This window comes from Helianthus annuus, chromosome 16 (assembly GCF_002127325.2).
Source record: "Helianthus annuus cultivar XRQ/B chromosome 16, HanXRQr2.0-SUNRISE, whole genome shotgun sequence".
Taxonomy (NCBI): domain Eukaryota; kingdom Viridiplantae; phylum Streptophyta; class Magnoliopsida; order Asterales; family Asteraceae; genus Helianthus; species Helianthus annuus.
This window is the reverse complement of record NC_035448.2, coordinates 12,776,803-12,787,940: the sequence shown is the minus strand read 5'-3', so window position 1 is coordinate 12,787,940 and position 11,138 is coordinate 12,776,803. Positions and strand designations below refer to the sequence as shown.

Sequence of the window (11,138 nt, the reverse complement as noted above, 5' to 3'; positions counted from 1 at the left end):
AACACCTAAAAATATTTCCTTTTGTTTGTTCTTTTTGTTTCGTTCCATATTACGCTTGGTTTCTTGTTTGTCTGTGTGCAGGTGAGTCTACAGTTGCATGCATTCCAGGTTTTCCAAGAAATCATCACCACTTTTGTTTGATCCAGAAATAGAAAAGACTGCTCGACAGATTCTCGTTCTTCTATGTTCAGCAGTAAAAGCTAAAGTTCAGTCATTAACAGTTGCTCAAGACCTTGAACAGGCAGCTCACGAAATGGCTGATCAAGAGCCACAACACCAAGCTCAACAAAACGAACCAATTCCACCTATTCCAGATCCACCAATTCCTCAAAACCAAAATCAAAATCTTAACCAGCCCAATAACCAAAACCAGAATCAACCACCACCACAACCATTTCCACAATTCAACCCAGGCCCATAAAACCAACTTGGGAATCTAAATCTCCACCATGGGGAAATTATTCGTCTTAACCAACCACAACATCAACACGGGTATGATGAGGATCCCAACCACAGAGAAGGCAGTGTTCATACGTGGGAATTCGGTTGGGAAGATGATGATTATCAAAACCAGTATGATAGGAGATATGCTGATTACAGATACGACGAAGGGTATAATGATAATCAAGGACACCCGGTACAACAACAGGTTAACCAAAGAAATCACATCCAGTGGTCGATTCCACAAAATCAAGTTCATAATGGAGTCTCGCAGTTTAATACGGGAAGAGCTAATAATCGGTTTAGGGGCGATCATATACAGTTTATGGATGGTGTCCCACAAGTCGTTCAAGGGGCACCAATTCAAGGCGTTGAAGGTCATTTTCGACCCGTTGTAGTACCCAACTCATCAGCTATAGTTACACCGGTGGGGAACAATAATCGACCTTTCGAGGTGAGGCCTCAATACTTAGCCCATTTGCCAGAGTTTTATGGAAAGAGGACCGAAGAGCCATACTTGCATATAGCAAGTTTTGATTCAATTTTCCAAACTATAGGAGGTTCGGGTTTTACAAAGGATGAGGTTAAGTTGATGCTGTTTCAGTTCACCTTGAAAGATAAAGCACGACAGTGGTTTGCAACATTACCCCCGGGTAGTATCTACACTTGGCAAGAGATGCAACAAGTGTTTTTGGAGGAGTATTACATGATGAACAGAACCAGTGAAGCTCGGGAGGCAATAAGAGCCTTCCAACAGCACTTACGGGAGACCTTTCATGAGGCTTTCACACGGTTTAAGGAGTTGCTGCGGAAATGCCCACATCATGGAATTCAGACATGGGAATTAATTATGGCGTTTTATGATGGGCTACTTCCTGATGATGTAAGAGATCTCATCGCCATTAGTAATGGTACGTTTCTTACAAACACAGAGGCTGCAGATTGGGCATACTTGGAGAGACAAAGTGCTACTTCTAAGAGACAGGCACAATCAAGCAGGAGGGCAAGATCAAGTTCAGCAAAGTCAGTCGATTATGAAGTTGAGGAACGAGTCGAGAAGTTGACGCACCAAAATTTATTGCTTGAGCGGCAGGTAGCTCAAATGAATCTCGGAAAGGGAGGTGAAGTTAAAACCGCCAATACGTTTTAGGTATGTACTGAGTGTGGAGAGTTAGGGCATCAAGTTGGAGAATGTGCTGCACTGGGTGGTCAGACTGCTGAAGTGAATCAAATCTACGGTGAACGAAAGCGATATGATATGAAATTAAATACATATCATCCAGGTTTGTGAAACCACCCCAATTTTAGTTACGGTAATTCTGCTAATCAGTTGAACCCCAATTTTCAGGTACCTAACTAAGGAGGTCAATAGTATCAGAATCGACAAGGAAATTACCAGCAAGGAGGTTACCAGAATCGAGGCCAATACAATCAAGGGCCTCAAGCCAACAACCAACAGCAAAATCAAAGCAATTATCAAGGCAATTATCAAGGGAGTTGGAGGAATCAAGGTAACCAACAAAGTAATTCTTCAGGTGGTGGAGGCGACTCGAGTGATTCGAAGCTGGATGCAATCATGTTGTTCATGAAAGATATTCAGAAGGATAATAAAGTCAGGGACAAGACATCTGCAGTAATGCAGAAGCAGTTAGGGTAATTAGCAGAGGATATAGCCCAGTTGAGAAGAGACCCCAGAAAGCTTCCAAGTACCACCACGGTCAACCCACAACATCAAAGCAGCAGTTCAGCTACCAAGAATGCACGTGTAAACCAGGTAACTGTACTTCGTTCTGGTAAGTGTATGATAATAAGGTTGGCACTCCACCACAATTTGTTGAAGGGGTGGTGGAGGATTGGGATGAAAATGAGGATGGGGAACATGAGCCTGCACCTGTAAGCCCTAAGAAATCTGATAAAACGACTTCACAAGAAACTAATGATAGGGTATTAGAAAATGCATCAACTAAGGCTACGGAAAAGCGTGCGGAAGTTAAAACCAATCCGTTTCCTCAAGCTTTGGTAGAACCGGGAACTAAAACTACTAAAAGAGGCCCACAACGGGAAGAGATGTGGGAAGTGTTTAAGCAAGTGAAAATCAATATCCCGTTGCTAGATGTGATAAAATAGGTTCTGGCTTATGCTAAGTATTTGAAGGACATGTGCACCCAAAAGCGGCAAAACAAATTTCCAAAGAAAATCAATTTGACCGAAAATGTTAGTGTCGTTTTGTCGGGTGCTATCCCTCCTAAACTCCGAGATCCAGGTGCTCCGTTAATACCCATTCAAGTGGGTGACTTTAAAATGAGCCGAGCATTGCTGGATTTGGGAGCAAGTGTGAGTATTCTCCCGGGGAGTCTTTATGATCAATATGATTTCGGACCGTTACAGAAAGCCGACACCACAGTAGTGTTGGCCGACTTGACTTTGAAACTACCCCGGGGAATCGTGTGTGATGTCATTGTCAAAGTAGAGGACTTTTACTACCCAGTTAACTTCTTGGTTTTAGACTATGTCTCAATTGATAAAACTAAACTACCTAATGTTATACTCGGTAGACCATTTTTAGCAATGTAACAGCCCGCATATTCGTGCGTTGTTACTACTCGTTACACTCATTATGCCTAGCACCAGAGATTCGGATCATAATGTAACTCTATCGCTTACAACGCTAATTCGCAGTATTTTCGCATATTATGCATACTTTATCGCTATAACACATCACATCGCACATACTAACACTCACTATGACGTTGAGCGAGGTCCTATTCTACCCTCCTCGATGGCCGTGGTGTGTCGCAACGCAACGCATATTCAAAACACGCACCTGAAGTTTTGCGCAACTCGATTATCGCAACGCAGATTTAGAAATGTCAATATTTATATACGACCCTTTGTGACTAATTATAATAAATATATATGTCTATGGATATGTGTGAACAAACTATTGCAACGCTCAACGATCGAAACAAAAAGTCGGAAAACCAACTTGCCAAAGCCACTCTATCGAATGACCATTCAATCGAATGGCCATCCGAACGGATTTCCATCCGATCCAGTACACTCCATCGCCTTCTCTCCTCTTCACCTACAAATAGCACTTATCACATCACTGTTCAAGTGATGTGACAGCTCTCACTCGACCAGCACACTTTTGAGGCTACTTTCTCTCGATTTCTCGCAATTCTTGTAAGTTTCTACCTCAAATCTTGTACTTCTATGATCTACACCTACATCTTCATCATTTTCACCATCAAATCTTAACTTTTCACCATGAAATCGTCTGATTTGAGGTGTGCTAGGATGATGTCATCGTGGAGTTCTTATGAACTTCCAGATTTGGCTTCATACCACCAAGAACAACTCAGATCTATGAGATTTCAACACGTTAAACATCGATTTCACCTAAATCTAAACATTTCCAAACTGATTTAAGTTCATTCAACCCTTTTACACTCAATGCACTCAAAACCGATAGAATCGGAGCTCGTTCAGGTCTTCTACTCATTTCTTAGTGAAGAATCGGTCTGAGATCTGATTTCTATCAAAGAGACAACCGATTTCGGGTTAAACATGAACAACCGTCACGAACAGCTAAGAGATCGGATTGGGGTGATTCTCGTTCGATCGGGTAATCTAGGTCTGATGGAGTTCCCGTTGTTTAGCACGTTGTCATACAATCTCGATCAAACCGCAAACTTTTTAAAATAATCAAGTTTCAAGACGATCAGATTCGTTGGGATGGATTGTCGTCTAATCGGATTGTCGTCTGATCGGATTGCCATCCGATCGAACGACAATCCGATCGGGTTGTACTTGAGTCTCCAAAACTTAAACATTTTCATAATTTCCAAGGATCATCAGTTCTAACGGATTGCCATCTGATCGGATTGCCATCCGGTCGAACAACAATCCGATCGGATTACTCATGGTCTTCAACACTTAACATTTTGCAACTTTTCAAAATACATATCAGTTCCATCGAATGGCCATCCGATCGGATTGCCATCAGATCAAATGACCATCCTGCTGTGAACTTGTTCTCAACTGAAATGTCTCGCCAATCGGATCGCTATCTGATCGAACGACCTGAAGTGTAGAGATACTTCTCTGTTTTCAAAATGCTACAACGAAAACTTCAAAGCCATCATACACAAACACATCCATCCCTAACGAATGTCAATCTGACCGAATGTCCATCCGATCGGATGACCATCCGAACGGATTGACATCCGATCAAATGATAATCTGATCGGATTGCCATCCGACCGGATTACCATTCGTCACCAGGTTCTTTTCGCACCGTTTAACGTGCCATCCATCGCTTATGCTATCATTCTGTGATCAGGATAGTCTCTCACGCGCTCCCTTCAATCCAAGATTGTATTTACTTGGTGAACACGGACTATGAGTATACTCGAACCCTTTTTATCGCATTTTGGGTGTAACATACGTTTCCATCAAATCAAACTAATCAAATGCTTAAACTATTTATCACTTGCGAATGACTGAATTACATATTAACACGTGATGCTAGTTACATATGTGCTAAGACTTTTACTCGCGACGTCCCGCCTTAACTAGTATAGTACTATAGTACCCGTCGGGGTCTAGTTAGGATGAATAGCAATCGCAGCTCGAGTGACTTAGCTGGTAGTATCTGTCTTATGTATATGTTGTGTACCCCGTTTATGTATGTGGTAATTCGCAACACTTTTATCTACTATGCTTTTCTATCAAAACATGTATGCTCGCCAATACTTTTGTATTGACGTTGTTTTAACGTATGTTGCAGGTTTAGTCGCAGTCTTCATCAAATCAAGCTAGGAAGTCTAGAAACACACCTAAAATCTAGGTTGTCGGATTTGTATTGTTTGAGAGAACATAAAAATTCGTGACAGCTTATATGATTGTATTTGTTTATTAGTATGGGATAATGAACGCATTAAATATTATCGCAATATAGTTGTTATGGATTCTCTTGAGCAATCTGATTCGCCTAGTGTCGCGCCACGATGATTCCACCATCGGTTGGGGTGTGACAAGCAACTACTAATGCTTTAATTGACTGCAGAAATAGAACAGTTGACATGACATTTGGTAATCGAAAAGTCCGTTTAAATGTGTTTTTGATGTGTGTCGAGTGTTATAAGTTTTTATGTATATTTTTAGCCATTTTTAACTCTTTGGTCAAGTTTTAAATTTATAAACACGATATTTTATTAACGCTAAACACACATATGGGCAAGTTCACCCATCGTGAGCGTAGTATAGCGTTGGTAAGATACCGAGGTTGTCCAAGGACACAAGAGCATTTAGTACCGGTTTATCCTCAACGTCTAATCAAATCAAAAGTTTAGAAAAAGGTTTTAAACATGAAAATAAAAACTAAAAATGCAGAAAATAAAAATAAAGACAGATAGACAAGATGAATCACTTGGATCCGACTCGCCTTTAGTGTATAACCTTTGATTATTTCCGCACTTTTGCACTTTTTAAGAGATTATCTTAGTTATAGTAGTAGTCCCCTCTTTTGAAGGTGACGTTACCCTCAACCCAGTAGTTTGAGTCAGCAAGGATACAATCCTAAAGGGCTGGATTATTGAAAGATAATTAATTAAGTTATTAATGCTTAATGTGGTAGGCCCCTCTTTTGAAGGTGATGTTACCCTCGGCTAAGTAGTTTGAGTCGGCAGGGATACAATCCTAAGTAACCGGGTTAATGTATTAATAGTAGTTTACATATGAGGGGATCAAGAAATTTGCACCCCCGCCATCCAAGACCAGTGGGTATTGAAGGAGGTCCTACTAAGCTTGACCCAGGTCCTTGCAGGATCTATACACTGAACAAGGCAAGAACCTTACCAAACCATTCCCTTAACCCCCGACCAGGTAGCCAACATATCTCTATATAGACCGTAGATATATGAATGGTGTAAATCTTTTATTTTATATAGACAGTAAAATAATGCCATGACACCCCGGACAAATGATAAGGAAGTTTCACCTTAACATAAGAAACTAGTTATTAAAGTCATTAATACATAACCAAATAAAAAGTGCGAAAGCATTAAAATAAAAAGTATTACACTAAATGCTTGTCTTCACCAAGTGATGTAAGAGACTTAGGCAAACATGGCCTTTGATTGTCAAGAACTCTTACTATCAATTTGGATCCCGAGACTACTACACACACTCTATGATGGATGATGGATGATGGATGATGGTGGTGGATGTGGGTTGTGATGGTGGTGGTGGGTGGATGAAGTGTGAGAGAGGTGGTTTGCCAAGGGATGCCTTTGAAGTGAACCAAGCACCTCTATTTATTGTCTGCACAGAAGCCCAGACACAGCCCCGTGTCCATTGGGCACGGCCCCGTGTCCATCCACTTTCTCTTTCTTCATGAATTGCAGTTTGTCTGCATTAGTTGACCACACCCCCGTGTCTGCTGGGCATGGCCCCGTGTGCAGAAGCGTATCTGTACTATCAAGATTTGCTTGGATTCTGTGAATTTTAGCGTTGACCACGGCCCCGTGTCCGCTGGGCACGCCCCAGTGTTGGGAAATAGAAGCTTCTACAACTTTGTCTTTTCTGCAGACACTTGGGCACGCCCCCATGTTCAATGAGCATGGGGCGTGTTCTGCCCTCTGATCTCTTGTTTTTGCTTGGGCAGATGCTATCGAGGGGTCGGGCATGCCACGTTTATTCCTCTTCTTGTATTATTGTTAGATTTGGCTGCATTTTTGCTTCTTTTGTTCATTTAAGCTCATTTAACCCTGAAAATACAAAAGGAAGACAAAAGCACACTTTTTCCAACATTAGTACTAAAAAGGGTTAGTTTTATGCCTCATTTGATGTAATTTATATGTTGCATTTTACACACATCAAATACCCCCACACTTGAATCTTTGCTTGTCCTCAAGCAAAACTTTTTATAATGTGGCTTACACACCCAAATGGAATGGGTAGAAGAGAAGTTTTGGGCTTGTCTTGAGTGTCGGGATTCCAAGACTTTTATTAGGTTTTATTTTTATTTTATTTACAATCCTATTCGTTATGATTTATTTAGAACATTACATAAGAGAATTACTTATTTGGGCATAACATGCCTCTTTAAAATTCCATTTACATACAAGTTCACATACCTCACGAGAGATCACTCAACACTCGGCCGAAGATGTATTTTTGTGAAACACTCGGGACCGGCATGGAACTTACTTCTACCATATGCTTGCCAAGCAATCAATCCTCCTCCTTTTTAACTATGCACCTTTGTAAATATCAAGAGGACTTTGGGGAAGGGTTAGGCTTAGGTTAAAGGTAGGTGGTTTTCGGTTAGTGGTTAGTATAAAAGGGCGAAACGCGTAAAAAGCATCGGTTTTCGTAAGACTTTTTATTTTTGTGACTTTTTATTCTAATGAAACATTTTTCAAACAAAGTTTCTTTTGATTAACTTGTTTGTTTATTGCTTGACTTCATCAAAATTTTTATTTTTATTTATTTATTTATTTATTTTTGATAAGGAATGTCACATGAAACCCGAGCTTTTTACTAAAATAAAGGGTTTAAAATGAAAAGGGGTTTTGGTGGGTAAAGGGTGTTTGTTTTGTGGGTTTAGAGATGAAAAAGGTTTAGGCTCAAAGGGGTTAACTAGGGGGATTTTTTAGTAGGTGGTAAAAAAAAAAAATAATGGTGTTGAAAGAAAAAGGGGTTAGTCCTAATGCGTCCATCATTTACTTACTTGGGTTTGAGTTGGTAAGGACCGGGAATGTATCGTCATGGCAAGTTCTAGAGTCGTAAGAAACCAAGCGGCTATTCACACAAGAAACGAAAAATGAGCATTTAGTTTAAAGATGTGTATTTGTGTGCTCAATAAAGGCTCAAAACTTACTTTTTGTGGGAATGGGTTTTTATGTGATCAAGTATATATAATCAAATTTTAACTAGATTTGTCATGTTGTTTCATAATTTTCTTATGTTGGTTCTTTTTATCACGACGCTATCTGTTGTAAATTTGTAAAAATATAACCTTTTTAGAACTTGTTATTCCCAAATTAAACCAAGACAAGTAAAAAAATGAAAAGTTTTTGAAAAAAATTGGGGTGTTTAGCGGTTTCAATAGAGTTTTGTGTAAGGCTTGTAATTATGACTTGCAAAATTCAAGGCTTTAGCATCCCCCCCCCCCCACACTTAAATTACACATTGTCCTCAATATGTCCCAAAAATAAGTTTTTAGGTTGATTGAATGTGTAAAAGGTGTGTTAAAAAAATTTATGTTACTGGGCATCTGGACACGGGCCCGTGGTGTCCGGGCACGGCTCCGTGTTCAGGTTTCCAGTAACAGAAAGTAACAGAAGGCCTGGCACGGGGGCGTGTTCAGCGAACAGCCCCGTGTCCAGTTACCTGAACTGGGCGTTTTTTTGCAGATCCTTGAGCACGGGGCCGTGTTGGCTGGGCACGGCCCGTGCTGAACTTGCTGTAATGAAGAAAAATTTGTCGGGAGACCCTGTTTTCGTGCATGGGGTGTTGGTTCAAGTTTCCCTTAGTATCCTTCACCATCAAGAGTGTGTTTTATTCCTGAAAATTAAAACTAAACTAGAAAGCATAAATATTAATCTAAACTAAACTAAGGATAGTTCCGCGGAATGCCTCCGTGGTGTGCCACGTTTATAAGGGTCCTTAGCTAGACCCAAAGCCAGTCATATGTTACCCAAGTGGGAAGTTTTGCATCCCATGTTGCACCGTCGGAGAGCATCATCCAAACTTGAGTCTATGACTTTCATGTAATTGACCGGGTCATCGTCTTCTACTCTTTTTCCAACTCCAAACATCATTTCCTTGTCCCAACCCTCAATGTTAGTGTTCCACCATTCATGTCTACCACTGCGTGGGCCGTAGCTAGAAATGGCCTCCCTAAGATGAGTGGTACTTCGGTATCTTCCTCCATATCTAGTATGACAAAGTCGGCTGGGAAGACAAAGTCTCCGACTTTAACCAATAGATTTTCAGCGACACCTTGTGGATATTTTACGGACCAATCGGCAAGTTGTATGCTCATTTTTGTGGGGCTTGTTTTCCCCAGTCTGAGTCGGTCGAACATTGATGCGGGCATGAGGTTGACACCAGCCCCGAGGTCGGCTAGTGCGTTGCGAATGGGTGATTCCCCAATTAAACAAAGGATGGTGAAGCTTCCAGGATCAATCTTCTTTTGCGGGAGTTTGTTGAGTAGCAAGGGGAGCATTCTTCACTTAAATTGACTAATTGCAATGATTCGATTTTCCTTTTGTGAGTGAGGAAGTCCCTCATAAACTTTGAATATTTAGGCATTTGAGTTAGGACTTTGACAAATGGAATATTAACATGCAATTGTTTTAGTAAATTTACGAATTTTGTGAATTGCTCATCGGTCTTTTGAAGAAGTAACCGACCGGGGTACGGTGCCGGAGGATTCTTGGTGGGCTCTTGATTTGGTGGAGGAGCCGTCTCTTTTTGGGGTGTCGGCGAAGTTGTGGTTTGACTAGACCGGCTTTTTTCGGTTGGAGGTACCGGAGCCTCCTCGGGACCTACGGTACGGTTTCTCAATGTGATGAGATGCACTTGCGCCTTTGGGTTGGTTTCGGTATTGCTTGGTAACGCGCCTTGTGGTCTCTCGGAGAAATTTTGAGCTAGTTAATTTATTTGTTTTTTCAATGTTTTGAATACTAGCTTGTTGGTTTCTAAAGTTCGATTCCAGTTGTTGAAATCGATCCGAGTTTTTCTTTTCGGTGTCGGAGATGAGGCGAGATACGGTATCTTCAAGCCTCTCTCGTCCCCCTTGTTGTTGTTGAGAGAAATTTTGAGACTCGTTTCTTGGTTGTTGAAAGTTTGTTCGTTGGTTTAGATTTTGTTGGCTACTACTATTGCCGGGTTCTCTCCAACTAAGGTTAGGGTGGTTACGCCATCCTTGGTTGTAGGTACCCGTTGGAGGACCCGATGGCCTAGGTCTACTATCAATGTAGTTTACCGTTTCTGTTTGATTATCCATTTCTTTCATACAACTCCAATTTTCATGTGGCCCACCACACCCTTCACAAGCCATGACCGAGGCCATTTTTGCCATTTCTAACTTTTTGATTTTTGAAGAAAGGGCCTCGATTTGGGCTTATAAGGAGGTGAATTCATCAACCTTATGGGCGCCCGGGGCAATAGATTTTGTGCCTCAGGGAGTGTGCCACTGAAAATTGGTTTGAGCAATTTCCTCAATTTGATTATAAATTTCATTTGGGCGACAGCTACCTAAAAGTCCCCCGGAGCTAGAGTCAAGTGTTTGTCTTGTGTGTGGCAACCCATTATAGAAAGTGGATACTTGTTGCCATAGCGCAATACCCTGATGAGGACACTTTCTTAGTAGCTCCTTGAACCTTTCCCAAGTTTCATATAAGGATTCCCCGTCCTCTTGTGAACATGTGTTAATTTCAGTCATTAATTTAGCCGTTTTAGCAGGAGGGAAATACTTATATAAAAACTTTTGGGCTAGTTCATCCCAGGTGTTTACCGAACCAACTGGGAGGGTATTAAGCCAAGCCTTAGCTCGGTCGTTTAGTGAAAATGGAAACATTCGAAGGCGGATGGCGTCATTTGATGCTCCATTGATCCGAAAAGTATCACATATTTCCAAAAAGTTAGTAATATGTAAATGGGGATCTTCGTCCGCAAGCCCG

The 11,138-nt window shown here is 41.1% G+C and overlaps 1 non-coding gene across 1 annotated transcript; it reads left to right on the top strand.

Annotated features, from left to right (window-relative positions):
- The first annotated feature begins 10,799 nt into the window (after nt 1-10,799).
- Nucleotides 10,800-10,906, top strand: LOC118488702. Its single transcript, XR_004885246.1, has one exon. It is a non-coding gene; the product is annotated as a small nucleolar RNA R71 (small nucleolar RNA).
- The last annotated feature ends 232 nt before the right edge of the window (nt 10,907-11,138 follow it).